Raw genomic sequence first — 12561 nt, 5'->3', positions numbered from 1 at the left:
TAAGGTCTATAAATACTGCATGCCTCTCCTGTGCCTCCATAATATATTGCTGTTAATAATACGTTGGCGTCTGGATTTTATAATGTTCAGGCTTTGTCTTCCTGATGCAGCCGCAAGGCATGATGCCAGCCCTGGGGTCATGGGCTGAGCTGAGAGATGATGAGAGATTCAGCCTTTGCAAACGAGTTTTTGCAAAATTGGCAAAAATGCCGACTTGCAAATGTCAATTTTACTCTCATCCCCAGGGGAGCACAACTGCCCTGGTGGCACCATGCGCTATACCATGCCATGCCATACTGTAGCAGAGATGCTAAGTCAGGGCCTGAAGCAGTGATGGAGCACCTGGTGGGAAGGCAGGGCCAGTTCAGGGGAGCTCAGGTGCATGCAATGTACCTGAGTGATCAGAAGGGCTGGAGCTGGGATCCACCCCTTCCCAGCCCTCATTTAAGGGTTGGCAGTGGAGGTGAGGGGATCTTGCTGAAGATCCCTACCTACCTGAGGTCTTCCGAGGGTAAGCAGGTTCTTTTTCCTTTGTTTCTGTGTCTATGGCTGCTGCATTTGAGCATATCCTCACTTGCTGTAGTCTAGGACTTTGTCACCCCACTATTGTTGCTGTGTTTTCCATTGCACTATAGTGTTACACATACCAACACATAACATGGCACGGACTTCCCTTCTGTTTCTCTCATTCTACCCAGGGAACTGCAGACAAAACCCAGCAAACTCAAACTGTGGGCAGCAGTATGTGGGGACTCTGCTATGCCTCTCAGCAGGCAGATACGGAGAAACCAGTAAGTGTGAAAGAAAATCAGTTAAGTACTCTTTTTTTGTATTTACTTATTCACCGGTTGGTCTCTTTACTGGTTCTAATTTTTCTTCTTTTAAAAAGAAGACAACACAGGTAGGATTATTTGAATGCTTTGAATCAATTCTAGTTATTTAAGAGCTGACAGGATGTATTTACAGCAATACGATGAGTGCAGAGGAGGTAAAAAAGATGCTGGAGCAGAGCAGCCACGTTTGGTTTTGGGGCTGCCCTTGCAGAGTATGCCAGTGCCCAAAGCTGTCAGTTGTGGGGCACAACTACGTGCTCTGGCCCTGTGGCTAAAACCTTCTGGGGCCCTGGAGATTGGTTTTTGAGTTGTTTAAAAAACACCTGGAATTCACCGTGCGGATAGAGGCCCCGTTCCTCCCGTGTTGGACGCCGCAGCAAATGGCCGGAAAGCGCCGGGCTCGGCTCCCCTTGTACTAGTAATATGTTGGGCTCTGTTATGAGAAGTTACACTCTTTGTTCTCTTGATTGCAAGACTTTGGCACAATTGATTTTGACAAGTACTCAATACACGATGTGGATGGGCTTTTGGAGAGAATCTGCACAACAAAAGGCGATAGCGACTCTGGACCAATCCAAGACTTAGGCCTTGGCGCCTTTCTAAAGGTCCCTGATGGGGGAAAGCCCCAACGTCCGTTTACTAGCATAAAGCGGGGCCAGGGTGAACCTTTAATGCAGTTTATTGATAAATTGAAAGACAGTCTGGACAAACAGGTGGAAAATGAGGAGGCACGGGACATATTGCTACGGGCAGCTGCTGCTGTGTCGTGGGCACGGTGGAGGTGGGAGGCAGTAGGCCGCAGCGGGGCAGCCTGGCTGCTGCCATCGGGGCCTGGCCCATAGCACTGCTGAGAGCCCCAGGAACCCAGCTCAGCAGCTCTGCAGGCCAAGAAGCTGGAGAAGTTGGGCATCTACTCCTGCTGTAGGGCTGAGGAATCATGTAAATATAATGACTGGAAGAACCCTAGCCTGCCTCCTGCTCCCCCTTGGGCAGACCTGCAGCAGGCAGTTCTGAGCCTCACTGAACCATGCCACAGCTGCAGCCCCACACTAGCTGCTCATGTTTCCCACCTGGAGAACGTGTCTGAAGAAGAAATGAATAGGCTGCTGGGGATTGTACTGAATGTGGAGTATCTCTTCACCCGTGTTCATAAATAAGAGGATGCAGACACTAAGCAAGTTTATTTCTACTTGTTCAGACTCTTGAGGAAGTGCATTTTGCAGATGGGAAAGCCTGTAATTAAAGGATCTTTGGAAGTCTCCCTCCTACAGGATTTGTAGGACCTGGGGGCGTTAGCTAAAGCCGAGTCACTCGTACAGAGAAGGCTTACAGGGGGAACTGGACTGTGGATCCCGTGGTACAATTGTACTGCAGCCAATCTCAGCACCAAGCAATGCGACAGCTACCTCAGGGAATTATTTCTAATTTGTGAGTCAAGAGCAATGTGTCGAAAACTCATGGGATTGGTTTGATGGGTGGTGTCAAGGTTTGGTACTGTGGGTACAAAAGGTGATGAAGCTCGGGTTAATGTGTCTTTTGGTTTTTGCATGCTTGTTGGTATGTATTCCTCATGATATCATTCCTTGTGCCATGATTAATAAGGCTATCAACCAAGCTCATGCCGTTATGTGCCTTCATTAGAGCATCATCAGTGCATGAGCTGCTGTCCTCCATGTGCAGCATTCTGGGAGGCCATGTAGCAAGCTGGGCACAGTGGAGAGAATGAGCAACTTGCAGCAGGGGATAAACATGTAAACCTTGCAATGTGAGTGGGGCTGCTATCAGTCACAGCATGGGACCCAGGACATCTTAGGATGCGTGTCCAGCATAGGAAGATGATGCATTTTAGCCCACTGCTGCAGAACAACTTCCTACTTAAAAGCAGGAGAGATTTACAAGCAATGTCCCTCCAGATGCTCCATTTTTGAGCTCTCTGGCATTAGGACAAGCCATTGGGGGTGATAAACCCATAGGGTGAAGGAGCTGCCCAACCCAGGGGGATGAATTCTCCCAAGCACTTTTGTGTGTGAGAGCCTCAGTGTGTGCACACGTGTTGGGTGCATGTGCCTATGGCAGCCATGTCCCCTGCTTCACTGTTTTGTGATGAGCATTGGATTTTTAAAGAGGTTCCTCTTGGCAAGGGGCTCTGCTGGCAGAGATGAAGGAAGAAATGATCAAACCCAGAGGCTCCTACCTCTTGTCTCCTCCGTTCGGCCCCTTTTGCAATGCAGCGGAGGAGCCCTGCTTTTAAACAAAAGCTAAACACTGTCAGTGGGAGAGCAAAGCAGGATCTCTCTGAAATGCAAATGCCTCTTTCAGAGCAGCCAGCTTTGAAAACAGGGATCCTGCTGACTCATGTTTAGAAACTGGGGAGAGAGCTGCTTTGGTGCCCTATCTGCCCTGCTCTTATCTTCAGCCTGGTCTCATCCTAGAGCTGCACACACAAACCCTGGGGTGAAGCAGACTGCAAGGATCAAGCGGTGTCAGTGGGGATGGACCTGCAGCCCAGCCAGCATTTGCTTTGCGGAGCCACTGTCTGCCCTTCCAACAAGGCAGGAGCAGTGCAGTGTTGGCATGGGTGAGGATTTACCAACAGGGCAGTGCAGATTTAAGCCTCACACAGTTTGATGCATCAAGGGGATTTGGGGCCTGGCTCTTTAAATCCCTTTCTCATCTGCGATGTCTTGATTTTTTTTTTTCCCCCCGTCCCCTTTGCTCCTCCTGCTCTTTCTGCATCCTTTCAGCCCATTTTGGGTCCATGAGTGTTGAGATCCAAGCAGGCAGATCCTCGTGCCTGCAGGTTTCCTGATATTTCCATTTAACAGCTGCTCCTGGCCTTTGCATTTACATGATGGAAGGAGCGGGACCCTGGCCTGAATGCTTACAGGAAGGCGAAGGACAGGGGAAGAAAGAGGGAGAAACCCAAGGAGGAGGAGCACAGCTCCTTTTCTCTAAGGGCAATGCATTTCTCCGTCCCATAGCGATGTGCAGAGCTGACACCACAGTGCCACAAATGCTCTGAGCTCACAAAGAGCATGGGCAGAACTACAGGGTATTCTTGCACCTCCTTTCATTATGGAGTGTGAAGGGATAAACACCTGCAGGGTGTCTCCCATCCCATGCACAAGTGTCTCTCCATCAGTGATGGGCAGCTGCCAGCAGTGCTGCACAAAGCCATTGCCCACAGCTGCAGCTTGTGGGCTCTGAGATGCCCACGAGACCCAAACCAGTGTCCCTGGGGGGTGACCCTTCCTGCCCAGCTGTGGGACCTGAGCACTTGTGTGTGGGGCACTTGAAATCCAAATATGTAATAATAAGAGGAGCAATAATAGAAATACCACGGCTTGCAGAGATGTCGAGCTCCAGGGGCGTAATGGAAATTCAGATTTTTTTTTTCTTTCTAATGCGCTTCTGCTCTAATAACTGCTTTTTTTCCCTCATCGCTTTTCATCTGAAAACACTGGCATGCTGCACCAGCAGCAGCTGATCAAGACTTCACACGTCCTGCTCATTATCCTCGCTTCACACAAGAGGAAGCGGATTGATAGCACCCAATTTTGTACAAGTGTTGCCCAAAGTGAAATACCCGGCCATGTCTGCTCCAGCAAGGCTGCAGCTGTGCCGGGTCTGAGGCTGTGAGAGGAGAGGCTTTATAGGGCCAGATAAAACCTTTTATTAGACCCACAGATCCAGCTGGAGTAAGCAGACAGGTTTGAGGTGTGTAGACCTGAAGACATGCCTACAGGCACTCAGGACCCTGCATAACACCTTCCCCACCCCTGGAGGTGCTCCAGGCCAGGTTGGACAACCTGATCTGGTGGGTGGCAACCAGCCCACAGCAGGGAGGATGAAACTGGATGATTTTAAGGTCCCTTCCAGCCCCATCGTTCTATGGTGGGGTTCTTTTGATCCTTTTTTCCCTCTCCCCAAACCCTGGTGATGCAGGAGATGGGCTGACACCGATGGCATGGCCACCCCAAGGACCAGCACAGTGAGAGCTGCCCAAATCCTCCTCCTGCTGCTCAGGTACGCTAACAATTCTCCAGTATGGAGTTTTCCCCTGTACCCTGGCTGCAGGTGGCAAGCAGAAAGCCCAAGGGCTGTGCAGGAGGTGGAACTTCACTTCTGCACCAAACTGTCCCAGCCTGGCCCTAGAGCTGCGTGCACTGCGGAGCTCCCTGCACTGCCCCTCTCCTTTCTTCTGCATGAACTCCCCTGCAGAACTGTCCCCCAGATTATTTGTAACATCACAAAGCGTATCAATATTTTTTCTCTTTTTTTAGAAAAATGGTAAAAGGGTTCATCCTGTTGGTAATTTATAGTAATTGTAGTAACCTGATAATAATTTCTAGCAATTAAGCACAGTACTGATTCACTCATTTACTGAGTAATGTCTTTTCTGTATTTATGGGGGCTGTGCTAGAGTATAAATCTCTTACTTTGTTGGTTAATGAAAATTTACTAAGTAGCATCCTAAAAAATGCTTATTCATTTTAAGCTATTCTTAGCAATCACGTGTGAATGAGGAGTAATTGCTTTACTTGGGACGGTAATTAGAAAGTACTAAGTCATTGTTTTCCCTTCCTGAGCGGCTGGTTTGTTTAACTGTGCATCTGCTCTCCCAGCATGAATTCCACCTGCCAGCGCTGCACCCAGCACCACTGGGGGAGGTTTCTGGGCCGAGGGGATTCATGGACCGTGGGGTGGATGGGTGCAGGGTTGCTCAGCTCGTGGGAGCTGCAGGGCAAGGTTTGCATCTGCTAATCAGAGCCAGAGCAGGGAAAGCAGCTCTCAGTAAAAGAATCCCATTGCGGAGCAACCGGCTGTGAATACTGTACCTGTATTGCACCCTGCAACTCTCAGTCTTTTCTTTCCCTGCCAAGAAGGCATCTTCCCACGTGGAGAGGAAGGGGATAAAAGCAGTAGGGGCAGCTGGGTTTGGTATTCTCTTGTAGGAGGGCTCGAGTGGGATGTCTGCTTCATCCTCCCAGCTGTGAGCTTTTGGGGCAGCCGTCCACCTGCCCTGTGCCTCAGGGCAACATCCCAGCCTGACCCAGAGAGGAGTCAGCCCATGTGACATGAATTCACACCGTGCCTCTGTTTCCCTATTTGTAAACCGGAGTGAATGGTGCTGCTCTCCTTAGCAAGGCGTGCAGGGATCCCCTGGTGAGCGCTGGCTCCAAGGTCAGGTTAAGAGGTGGGGTCACTGCATGAGGCAATGCAGCGTAATTTCCAGGTGGTTGCAGCCATGTCACGGGACATGATCTTTAAAAGCAGCGAGTGATTTTGAATGCTTCTCAGGGAGTGTTCACAGGGACGTGATTTGCTGTGCACTCAGAGCAGCCTGTTCTTGCTGGAAAGCAGGGCTCTTGATGCAGCCAAGCAGCTACAAATAGGAACTTCTGACCATCCTGCTCTCTGCTTACCGTTTTCCCATCTGTAAAATGGGAATAACAGGGCTCCCCAGGACATGCTCCCGAAAACAAGAGGGCTGCACAAGTGGCAAAAATGGCCAAAGAGCCTTAACCAGGGCTGGTTTTCCCCAATTCCTCCAGATGCAATAGCAGAGAAGGGGGAGAGCTGCAGTGCCTGCAGGTGGCAGGAATGCCACAAACCAGGAGAAAGCTGGCAGTGGATGTCATCAAAAGGGGATCTCATGCACAGGGTAAGGCATAGGATGGTGCAGGTGATGCATGGCACAGGTAGGATATGGGGTAGGAGCTATGTGTCCTGGCTGACAGCTGGGTGCAGAGTATTTGAGTGAGTATTTAGGGGTCTTCCCCATCCCCATAGCGTGGCACCAAGGTCAAGCAGGCATGTGTACATCTCCAAGCCCGAACTCTCATAGGAACCATTTGCATTTTCCCATCCCTTTCTGAGAGGGTGGGGATGAAGGAGCCGGCACGAGAGCAAGAGGCAGCTCCAGGGCACCCTGATAAATCCCTGCAGGGCTGGCGGCCAAGGCGCCTGCTTCCCTGAGATAAAGGGAACGCACGGCGCTGCGAGGCGCGGACACTGGCTGAACACCCTGCTAATCCCTTCAGCCCCGACACGGCTGCTTGAGGAAGGGGTGGCTGCTTTGTGAGCGCCTTGTGTGCAGGGAAAGGGAGAGAGGAGGGAAATGGGTTTTAGCATTTAGTCCCTGGGAAGGAGTGATGCTGCGGAAGGGCTCTGGGCGCATTGTTGAGGTGTATCCTGGGGTGGGATGGGGCTCATGATGGAAACCTGAGGAGGCAAAGGAACGACTTGCAAAATTGCAGCTGCTGGAGAAAATCACCTGAGAAGCCAGAAGATTTTTTTTTATAAAAAAGGAAGAAAAAAGGAGCTGTAACAGCAGGCAGCAGCTTTATAGTAAGGAACACTGGGCAGGGAAAGGCAAGAAGGACCTCAGTGTTGGACGAATTCATGGTGGATGAATCCACGGTGGCTGTCAGGAGGAAGGGCTTGAAGTGGACACAAAGTGCTGGGCCCCAGATGCAGCCCCTGCAGTGGTTTCTGGCCAAGAAGCTGTCGCTCCCATTGGGTGTGAGAGGCAGTAGCGCTGCAGGTCCCTATAAAACCTGGGAGTCCATATAAAATTATTGCTCACCTCTGCTCTGGGAAATGAGCAGCCATCCAGCCTGCTGCAGACAGGAAGCAGTCAGCATGTGCCAGCCAGGGCTTTTCCTCCTGTAGTAAAAGAGGATTGCAGTGTTCAAGGCAAATTAAAGACCCTGCCAAGTTTGCTGTGGGTCCAGCAGCACGCTGTAATGATGGCTCTTCTTTTAACAACTTCAGAAGATGATGTCTGCCGGTTTCCTTCTGGCAATGAAATCTGAGTTTTTATGTTTTAATTTTGCTTCTCTTCCAAGCCTGTTGCCTTTAATCTTGTTCCCAAATCCTGGGCTCTGTTGCACAAACACCTCTTTACTTCTGTTGCGTGGTGCCGGCCCAGAGTGCTCAGGGTCCCAGTTTAGGGCTGGATTGCACCCTGACCTACACCCCTATGTGCCATCCACCAGTGCTGCATCCCACCTGTTCTGCTGGCTGATGCTGGAAGGCAGGAAGCAGAAGGGGTGCTCCCAAGAGATGCCGGCATCTCTCCAAATCAGGGGCTCTGGCGGCTGTTGCCTCACTGAAGAAATTGCTATCATTTTTCTAAGTGGTTGGGTCAATACGGGGATGTCACTTGGGAAATTTGGGATTTATTGCTCCCCTTCCCACCCTGGTACTTGCAACCCATTGGGACTAAGTGAAGCAGGCAGGTAGGTCCTCACTCAGAGAGCTGCTGCATGAGGTCAGGAGTGTGTGTGGGATGGTGAAAAGCTCATCTAGGCAGGGAGCGGAGACGTGGGGGCTGTCCTCTGTGTGTACAGGGCTTGCAGGTCTGAAACAACTCAAGAAAAAAGGTGAACGGGGAAAATCAGAGCTGAGGGATCCCAAAATCAGTGTCTGGCAATCTCTGCTCTGTAATTAATGAAAGGGCAATGTGGGGAGCACCCAGGAGGCAGGGGGATGGCAGGAGCCTTCACAGCTCTGGACAGGAGCAGTGTTGGGAAGCTTTGGGCTGATGGCTGCAAAGCGAATGCTTTCAGCTCCATCTACCAAAGCTGCTTGAAGAAATCCAGGACTTAGTTGGTGGGTATCCACTGCACACAGCTTCCAGGCATTCATGCACGAGTAGAATGGGTTGTGATGGGGGAAGGTGCTGCTAGGATGGAAACCAAGGCCTTCCAGTGCTGGTGTTGGCAGGATGAAGTCCAGGAGAAGCAATGGGTAAAGGTTTAACGCCATGAGAAAGGGACTCCCATTGCTGCAGGCCAGGATGCATTTGATACCACCAGATTTGGATAAAAAAATGGAGGTTTATGGGTTATTTTGGTTAGCAATGCTGAAATGTTTCCTAGAGACAAGCCAGGCTCTGGGAAATTTTCACCTGGAAGATTATTTTAGAGTTTATTTTTAGATTATTTTTAGAAGAAGATTGTTTTTAGAGTTAATTCTGTATTTTTCTGCTGTTTCCCCCCTCTCTACTCAATGAGTCGGAAAGATGAAAACAAGCCTCTTTTGTACAGACTGAAGTGCCTCACACAACATGCCCCAAAACCCTGGGTTGAGATGCAGCAAGGGCTGGCAAACACTGTGCACTGAGCTTCTAGCCCTTTTTCTGTTCCACCTGGACGCATCTCCATGTAAAAGCTGCGTTTGCAATGAGAAGTCCAAACATTTCTTTTGGAAAAACACAGAGGTGAAGCACTTCGACTCTCCGTTCTTCTCACTTTTCAACCCAAAAGCTGCTCACCTAATTTGCCTCAGACTTAGCAATGGGTTTCCTACAAACTCTTTTCAAAAACAAGTTCCCCCAAGCCCTGGGAATAGGTTTGCTATTTCAAAGCCAACCAACTGAGGACCCCAAGGCAGTGGTTGGAGCAAAGCTCACAGGCTCTCCCGTTGGAAAAGCCTTCCAAGTGCAAGATTTTGGTCTTCAGTGCAGCACAACAAGGGATATTTTGGGAGCTGGCTTGTTCTCCTGGTATCTTTCTTCTCCCTGCCTCCTGCTGCCACTTCATGGCTTTTATCTCTCTGCTCTCCCTCCCTTCATGTCTCTGCTTTGGAGGTGAGATGTGATTCTCTGCTCCCCTTTCCATGTGCCAAAACTCAGGAGATGCACAACAGCTCAGGGTCCTCCCTAGGGCTTTGCAAACCATGAAACTGGGGGGATGCCTGAAGCAAGAAGGACAAACATTCAGTGCACCCAGCATCCTCTGAATCCACTCGCTAAGTCCCATGCTCTTTTGGCAGAATTACATACATGTTGCCTCTAGGAGGGCTGCAAAGCAACGACCAGTGTTCAGCGAACTCAACATCTAGTACAAAGGTGAATTATTCCAACATCAGTTTGTTTTGCTGGTAGCCAAGCTCATGCAGCCTGCAGAAAGAATTTCAGTGTTGCAGTATCTGGGTATCACTGAGTTGCAACAGTATTGCAATAAAAATATCACCTTTGGTTGCAAAAGTAACATGTACTGGGTTGAAAGAGTACCTCAGGGTTGCAATAATTGGGCACCATTGGGTTCCAGTAATATTGGGCTGCAATAATCATAGAATCCTAGAATATCCCAAAGTGGAAGGGACCCATAAGTTTCATCAAGTTCACTTCTCAAATAATGAACCCCAAGACTCAAATACACACCAAAAATGCATGCTGTTCCCAATCCCTTTGCCTCCTCATCACAGTTCCGCTTGCATCTTCCAGGACCATCACCAACCAGCTTTGCATCAACCCACTGCATTGCATCCTTCAAGGACCTAAGCCTTAAGGAGAAGGAATGAGATAACCCAGAGTCACGCAGACTCCCCAGGAGCCAGGCAAGCCTCTGGCCCCCACTATTCCCACTGCCCCCTCCCACGTGGTTTCCCAGTTCCGTGGGCAGGCAACAAGCTCTCGGCACCTCCACGCACATATGGCATCCTGACTTCACTGAGCACATTTTTAGGGCAAGCTTCTCATCCCACTGCTCGCTCGACTCAAAATAGCAAGCTGAATTTGGGAGGCAACGTGTAGCTGTTGGCTGGGGAAGCAGCGTGCAATTAAAAAGGAGGGACTGCCAGGAATATTTTATACTGCGCATATGCTGTTTGCGATCCTGTGCGCACACAGAAAAGAGAAGAAAGAAAAAAGGTCTTCTGAGAGAGAGAGGAGAAGAAAAGAGTGATGGTTTGGCTCGCTAGGGCCATTTTGGATAAGCCGAAATGCCACTGGGTGGGAGATGGCTGCAGTGTACATCTCCATCTGCAGCTCCTCACGGAGATGGGATGCCTTACAGATAGATAGGAAAGGGGCAACTGGGGATAGCAGCAGGTGATATAAAGAGATATATCACAGAGGGAAATGGGTTCTGTGGTTTTGCCTTTCTCCATGGCTCAGCATTGAGTCCACCTCTGCTCCCACCATGTTTTCTGCCCTGGCTTCCCACGGCCATGCGGGCTCTGGCAGCTGTGAAAGTGGGAGCCTCTCTTTGCGATGTCTTGGGAGCCAACACGTCAGCTGAGCGCTGAGATGGAGCATTTCATACGAAATATGGAAATTTCCATTCCAGGAGGATTTCATGGTTTTGTCAATGTTGCAGCAGCAGAAGCCGGGATTTTTACAACACTGTGAAAGTAATGTCTGCCCCAAAAAAATCTACTTCGAGCTGAGGAAAAACGTTCCATTTCCTCCAAACGTGCCTCATTTTTGTAAACGTGTCACTAAGGTCACTTAAGAATGAAAGCAGAGACAACAGTGAAATAGAAGGAGCAGAAAATCACCTTTGGGGGCTGGGAGTGACCCAGGCTTGAGCAGAAGCATCGCTGGATCCAAAACCCATGCAGCCTGCAGGCCCGGCCCCAGGCACAGCGCTCCCAGCTTTCCCATCCCAGCCACCCAGAGCCGCTCACGTTGCCCAGGCTCCCCCAAGCCAGGGTCAGGTTTTCTTCAGGCTGTGAAGAAAAGAGCAAAGGGAGGGAAAGAAACGCTCTGCAAAAGCCATTTGTCCCCTCGGCTTTATTCCGGCTGCAAGTCGGAGCAGCTTGTAGCTCCAGAGAACTTTTAATAGAAATCTTCGGGATGAAATGGGCTACAGCTGTTTGCCTTGATAAATATATTTTATGCTACATGCCTCAGCCGCCATCTGTTTGCTGATACGAGCATTTCTCCTCTGCAGCAGCTGAAGAGAAGTCATCAAAGGGAATAGTGGGAGATGGGCTTAGTTGCAGGTACAGAGAGGAGGTGAAGCGACCCGTGCAATGAAGTTATTCCGGCAGCTTAATGTGGCAGAGCTGGTGCAGGAGCAAGGGCTGGGCGGGGGTGGTTGGTGGTCCTGGGGGGGCCCATTTTGATGCTGGTGGGGTCAGAGGGGAAATGCGCTGTGGAATGTCGATAGCAGGTTAGGAGGATTTTCAGCAGCTCTGCTGTTTTATGGTCATTGAAAACTGCCACGCTGTGCTTTGGGGCACTGGGAAACGCCACAAAGGGGATTTACACACCTAAATACAGGGGAATACTCCCTCTGTGCAACACTGCTGCACCACGAGCCACGTCTGTGATGCGTGCAGTGGTGCAGAACCCCAAGAGCGCCGTGTCCCAGCTGCCTTTCCCCCACACCCATAGCATCGTTCCCCCAGCACCCCCCATCTCCCTCCCTATTTTATAGACACAAACAGGGACCCTGTGGGCGAATCATCCCGAACAGATTTACAGCCCTGCAGCAACTCAGAGCCAAAACCGCCCTCGATACATTGGTTTAACAGTGCTTTGTGCTCGCAGCCCCAGAGCCCCTGCCTTGCTCCTCTCGTAAAACTTGGCCGCAGTGAATTGTGGCGATGTCCCTCGCTGCTGCTGATCCTGCAATAAAACCTCGCCCGACCCGCAGGGCGCAGGGACACGGCACAGCATCCTCCTTTCTCTCCGCAGATACCTGCAAACATCGCTGTGTTGTTGCTGATTCATTGCCAGCCAGGCCTGGGGGACCATTCGGTGACCTCCAGACTCCAGCAGCGCTATCAGAGCCTATTTCCTGCTCCCTGTTCCTATTCCCTTGCTCTTCTGTTAACACCCAGCCGTGGCACCACTACACTTAGCCTAGGTATGTAATAGCTAGCTGTCACGGGCACTCACATGCCTAGGTGACAGGTGCCCTAGCCATAGCGTGGCTTATTATTATGATTATTGCTATCATTGCTGTGATTATCGTATTACTTTATATTG

The 12561-nt window shown here is 50.3% G+C and overlaps 1 long non-coding RNA gene across 1 annotated transcript; it reads left to right on the top strand.

The window, feature by feature from the left end:
- Positions 468 to 11397, top strand: LOC110387770. Its single transcript, XR_002432719.1, has 3 exons — positions 468 to 511; positions 699 to 791; positions 10069 to 11397. It is a non-coding gene; the product is annotated as an uncharacterized LOC110387770 (long non-coding RNA).

This window comes from Numida meleagris, chromosome 23 (genome assembly GCF_002078875.1).
Source record: "Numida meleagris isolate 19003 breed g44 Domestic line chromosome 23, NumMel1.0, whole genome shotgun sequence".
In the NCBI taxonomy this organism is placed as follows: domain Eukaryota; kingdom Metazoa; phylum Chordata; class Aves; order Galliformes; family Numididae; genus Numida; species Numida meleagris.
This window is presented reverse-complemented; position numbering and strand designations above follow the sequence as displayed.